Source organism: Silurus meridionalis, chromosome 23 (assembly GCF_014805685.1).
Source record: "Silurus meridionalis isolate SWU-2019-XX chromosome 23, ASM1480568v1, whole genome shotgun sequence".
NCBI classification, from domain to species: Eukaryota; Metazoa; Chordata; class Actinopteri; order Siluriformes; family Siluridae; genus Silurus; species Silurus meridionalis.
This window is the reverse complement of record NC_060906.1, coordinates 5,052,667-5,058,899: the sequence shown is the minus strand read 5'-3', so window position 1 is coordinate 5,058,899 and position 6,233 is coordinate 5,052,667. Positions and strand designations below refer to the sequence as shown.

At 41.7% G+C, this 6,233-nt stretch overlaps 1 protein-coding gene across 1 annotated transcript in view; it reads right to left on the bottom strand.

The window, feature by feature from the left end:
- The window catches only part of LOC124377359 (NACHT, LRR and PYD domains-containing protein 12-like), an 839,056-nt gene that overhangs the window by 462,198 nt on the left and 370,625 nt on the right, over positions 1-6,233 (bottom strand). The gene's annotated exons all lie outside the window — the stretch shown is intronic.

Here is a 6,233-nt window from a genome sequence, read left to right as displayed (position 1 = left end):
TCACAAACTTTTATGGCAGTTTATTTAAATATCCTGAATTAATCAGGGTTTATGAAGCAGCAGTGATAAAACAGATCTACAACTCCAGGAAAAGGTATGCTAATTTGTAGCTAGCCGCTAACATTTAGCTACTTATCTGAGGTATTTTATAAAAGGATTTTTAGTTAAATAAATTATAGCAGCTGAAACATATTCACAATTATTTTACCTATCTACGTATTAATTATTAGCGCTACTGTTTTTTTTTATTTCATACATAAATAAAAAGATCAATCTAATAAAGAGCAGCATTTTCACTCTCCCACATCTGAGGCAGTGGATGATTTCTTTGATGTGTCATTCACAAGTGAGTCAGTTATTTGAATCGGATCTCTGAACCAGTTCTTAATAGTAAATGAATTGAGCGGACTCAAACCTGAGTCAATCAATAGATCAACTCAAAAAGGTTAAAAAAAAAAAAAAAAAGGGTATAAAAACATTTAGTTTAAAATGAGGATTATAAAAACTTTCTAAATAATAATTATAGAAACAGGGTTTTTAGTTTGAAATGAGATTATTATTATTATTAATATTATTAATTATGGAATCAAGGTTTTAGTTTTAAATGAGATTTATAGAAACGAGGTCCTGGATTATCTTTCCTTGAAACTATAATGCCCTAGGGGAGGGGGTACTGTCAGGAAACCATCAGCCACGCCCTCCTACACTCAGCACACTCGCATAGCCACGCCCTCCTACTAATCCCCTTCACCTGTCTCCAATCTACTCTCCTCTTTATAAGGAGCCCAGTTCCACCCGCTCTCCGTCTGATCGATGGTTCACACTGACAATCATCCTTGGACTATCCGCATTATGGATTCAACAGACTCTCCGGTTGAATGTTTATTGTGATTATTTATTTGGTTTTTTTTGGCAAATAACTGTAGATATTTCGGATTCATATTGTTTTTTACACCCGATCTTATACAAAAATGAAAAACCTTAATAAAAGTTTAAACGTTGATGTACGTATGTTTGTACCAACAACCTCGAAAAATTCATATCTTAAAAATGTTTTCTTAAGATGTTGTAATTTTTGATCCAGAATAGCTAAATAGCAGATAGAACGCCTTGTCAGTATCAGAAAGGCACGCATACAAGCCTGGGCCTCCTCAACCCACTCCTCAATACTAAGTCCGACCCTGCCATTAAATTTTGGGCGGTGAAAAAATTGACACTAGTACACAACTAGAATGAAAAGCAGATTACGCCACCCCGTTTCTATGAACGGGGAAATTTAGACGGAAAATAGAGCACACAGGTTTGTTTCCACTAAACACAGTAGACGTGAATATAAATACAAAAATACTTTTATTTCACAATAAGGATAATTACTTAAAATTAGTTAAAAAAGACTGTTGACCAGGCAGAAATAAAATAAAGAAAATAAAATACTTTCAGGCTGAGGCTTACCAGTAGGGTGGCTAGCTGCACAGTGAGTATCTTAAGACACACCACTCACCCAAGTATGCTCCGCACAATAACACACACACACACACACACACACTAAATGAGGGAGATGCAATGGTCATGGCAAAACACTCTGTAAAAGAAACACCACCGTCACAGGGTCAAAACAGCTAGCTTCCCTCACTGGAGGCCTTCAGCTCCTGAAATAAACAAAAACAAACAAGAATATAAAAACAATTAGGTACATACAGCCAAACAGCTAGGTACATGCCTCCCGCAAAGCCACGTGCACCCGCCCACAAACGAGATTGGATCATGCACGCTCAGGTGGCATCACCGACGTCTTAAATATGCCTGGAACGGCAGCCAATTGCCTGTCACACCAGTCATTCAGGCGACAGTCACGTTTACTAGGGCAGTACCTAGACTGACCTACTACAATAATATTAATTATAAATAAGTGTTGTTTATAATAGAATAATGCATAATTATCCTTATTGTTCCTAATATTATGCTAAATGGTGTTCTGTATCACTAGATGATATTGTGTAAAAGGTTTGTGAAGATCGATGATCTATGATCATGTAAAGGTTTTATATGAGAGATTGAAAATCAGGAAGCTCTTGAAGCTGGAATTAATACTGAATAGAAACACTGAAGTCCATCTCACCATGTGCTCAAAGCTTTGACCTCGATACTACTGTTTGGTTCCTGGAAACTGGAGGCCATGTTCAAACAGTTCCTTCAGGTTGTTATTGGTGAGATGGAACCTGTTACCTTCATTAGCAAACACTTTTCCATCCTCACACACCATCAGCACCAGTTCATCATCGAGGGAGTCACAAAAGAACTCCTTAAAAACACCAATCACCTGCACGTACATGTGATCTGGGAGGTAGAACTTCTGCCAATCCTCTAATATCTCAGGTTCATTTCTGTATGATGTTTCTGCCAAGGATCCGACCGTGAAACTGTGCTCCTCCATCTGTTTTAGATGAAGATTTGAACCGCTGTGTTTTGCACAACACAGAGTGAATCACAATCAAACATCACACAAGAGCTTCTTTATTCTTCTAAACTTTAGGCTTATCAGCAGTTTTATAAACTCTTACTATTTGTGGGATCAGGAAAAAGAAAGTCCTTCACAATGACTTCCTCTTTATTGCAGGAGCACAGAGGAGAACATCATTATAATATTATGTTATCATTATTAATTATTATCATTATTATTATTATTATTATTAATACTATGAAGATGTGGCTGATGATGATGATTATTATTATTATTATTAATATTATGAATATTATTATTATTATTGTCATGTTTGTTGTTGTTGTTAAAGTTTTATATCTGGAGATTAGGAACCTGTTCACCTCACGTATGTTGACATTCTGGTAATCGGATGAAACAGAACTAAAAACCCAAAACAGTAGAATAAAACACGGAGCTCTGTCAACAAGACATGGCAACGCAGTGATGTTACCGTGCATGCGCACAATCAGCCTGAGGGTTTATAACTGCTTTTTATCTCAGAATTCTTGTGAGTATCGTAATGGATTCTAATTCCAAAGAGTGAATATAAAAATACCTTGTCTTTGGGAAAATGACACAAAGCTGTTTAGCATAAAAACGTAAAAAAGTCACCTGTTCTTTAAAAATCACATCACGTGGTTTTCTTTGGCGCTTTTCCACAAAGTGCCGCAAATCCGCGGAAAATTACAGAACTGTGACCTTAGTTTTTTCACTGCCGAAAACAGGCTTCCATACATATCTAATATTCCGAGAGAGAGAGAGAGAGAGAGAGAGGAGACTTTTAGCAATAACATTCCATGACCTTACCATGATACAAAGTCGTGATGAACTTCATCAACATACCCGGTGAATTTACACCCGTCTCTAAAAATCTGATTTGTGATCCGCATATCGGATTTGGCACGTTTTACACTGGATGTTCTTTATAACACAACCCTCCACATTTATCAAGGCTGGAGACCTGGTCAGTGATGTGAGTGTGATGGTCAGTGATGAGAGTGTAATGGTCAGTGATGTAAGTGTGATGGTCAGTGATGAGTGTGATGATCAGTGATGAGTGTGTGTGATGGTCAGTGATGAGTGTGATGGTCAGTGATGTGAGTGTAATGGTCAGTGATGTAAGTGTAATGGTCAGTGATGTGAGTGTGATGGTCAGCGATGTGAGTGTGATGGTCAGTGATATGTGTTGATCAGTGATGTGAGTGTGGTGGTCAGTGATGTGAGTGTGATGGTCAGTGAAGTGAATGGTAAAGTTAGAGAAGAGATTTAATAGGAAATGTAAACAGAAAGTGAATCTAGGGTTAGCCCTATTAACACAAGAACCTGTAAGCTAACTGGATCGGGGTAATTAATAGGAAATGTAAACAGAAAGTTAACCGTAGTCAGCAGGATTCAAACCTGCATGAGGGGACCCCAATGGATTTCTAGTCCATTGCCTTAACCACTCGGCCACGACTACTGCACAGTTTTCTATCATCCCCTACTTAAACTGAAAGTCCTATTAACACAACAACATGTAAAATAACTGTATCGGGGTAATTAATAGGAAATGTAAAATCAGAAAGTGAAACGTAGTCAGCAGGATTCGAAACCTACGCTTGGAGACCCCAAAGGATTTCAAGTCCATCGAAAATTACAGAACTGTGACCTTAGTTTTTCACTGCCGAAAACAGGCTTCCATACATATCTAATATTCCGAGAGAGAGAGAGAGAGAGAGAGAGAGAGAGAGAGAGAGAGAGAGAGAGAGAGAGAGAGAGAGAGAGAGAGAGAGAGAGAGAGAGAGAGAGAGAGAGAGAGAGAGAGAGAGAGAGAGAGAGAGAGAGAGAGAGAGAGAGAGAGAGAGAGAGAGAGAGAGAGAGAGAGAGAGAGAGAGAGAGAGAGAGAGAGAGAGAGAGAGAGAGAGAGAGAGAGAGAGAGAGAGAGAGAGAGAGAGAGAGAGAGAGAGAGAGAGAGAGAGAGAGAGAGAGAGAGAGAGAGAGAGAGAGAGAGAGAGAGAGAGAGAGAGAGAGAGAGAGAGAGAGAGAGAGAGAGAGAGAGAGAGAGAGAGAGAGAGAGAGAGAGAGAGAGAGAGAGAGAGAGAGAGAGAGAGAGAGAGAGAGAGAGAGAGAGAGAGAGAGAGAGAGAGAGAGAGAGAGAGAGAGAGAGAGAGAGAGAGAGAGAGAGAGAGAGAGAGAGAGAGAGAGAGAGAGAGAGAGAGAGAGAGAGAGAGAGAGAGAGAGAGAGAGAGAGAGAGAGAGAGAGAGAGAGAGAGAGAGAGAGAGAGAGAGAGAGAGAGAGAGAGAGAGAGAGAGAGAGAGAGAGAGAGAGAGAGAGAGAGAGAGAGAGAGAGAGAGAGAGAGAGAGAGAGAGAGAGAGAGAGAGAGAGAGAGAGAGAGAGAGAGAGAGAGAGAGAGAGAGAGAGAGAGAGAGAGAGAGAGAGAGAGAGAGAGAGAGAGAGAGAGAGAGAGAGAGAGAGAGAGAGAGAGAGAGAGAGAGAGAGAGAGAGAGAGAGAGAGAGAGAGAGAGAGAGAGAGAGAGAGAGAGAGAGAGAGAGAGAGAGAGAGAGAGAGAGAGAGAGAGAGAGAGAGAGAGAGAGAGAGAGAGAGAGAGAGAGAGAGAGAGAGAGAGAGAGAGAGAGAGAGAGAGAGAGAGAGAGAGAGAGAGAGAGAGAGAGAGAGAGAGAGAGAGAGAGAGAGAGAGAGAGAGAGAGAGAGAGAGAGAGAGAGAGAGAGAGAGAGAGAGAGAGAGAGAGAGAGAGAGAGAGAGAGAGAGAGAGAGAGAGAGAGAGAGAGAGAGAGAGAGAGAGAGAGAGAGAGAGAGAGAGAGAGAGAGAGAGAGAGAGAGAGAGAGAGAGAGAGAGAGAGAGAGAGAGAGAGAGAGAGAGAGAGAGAGAGAGAGAGAGAGAGAGAGAGAGAGAGAGAGAGAGAGAGAGAGAGAGAGAGAGAGAGAGAGAGAGAGAGAGAGAGAGAGAGAGAGAGAGAGAGAGAGAGAGAGAGAGAGAGAGAGAGAGAGAGAGAGAGAGAGAGAGAGAGAGAGAGAGAGAGAGAGAGAGAGAGAGAGAGAGAGAGAGAGAGAGAGAGAGAGAGAGAGAGAGAGAGAGAGAGAGAGAGAGAGAGAGAGAGAGAGAGAGAGAGAGAGAGAGAGAGAGAGAGAGAGAGAGAGAGAGAGAGAGAGAGAGAGAGAGAGAGAGAGAGAGAGAGAGAGAGAGAGAGAGAGAGAGAGAGAGAGAGAGAGAGAGAGAGAGAGAGAGAGAGAGAGAGAGAGAGAGAGAGAGAGAGAGAGAGAGAGAGAGAGAGAGAGAGAGAGAGAGAGAGAGAGAGAGAGAGAGAGAGAGAGAGAGAGAGAGAGAGAGAGAGAGAGAGAGAGAGAGAGAGAGAGAGAGAGAGAGAGAGAGAGAGAGAGAGAGAGAGAGAGAGAGAGAGAGAGAGAGAGAGAGAGAGAGAGAGAGAGAGAGAGAGAGAGAGAGAGAGAGAGAGAGAGAGAGAGAGAGAGAGAGAGAGAGAGAGAGAGAGAGAGAGAGAGAGAGAGAGAGAGAGAGAGAGAGAGAGAGAGAGAGAGAGAGAGAGAGAGAGAGAGAGAGAGAGAGAGAGAGAGAGAGAGAGAGAGAGAGAGAGAGAGAGAGAGAGAGAGAGAGAGAGAGAGAGAGAGAGAGAGAGAGAGAGAGAGAGAGAGAGAGAGAGAGAGAGAGAGAGAGAGAGAGAGAGAGAGAGAGAGAGAGAGAGAGAGAGAGAGAGAGAGAGAGAGAGAGAGAGAGAGAGAGAGAGAGAGAGA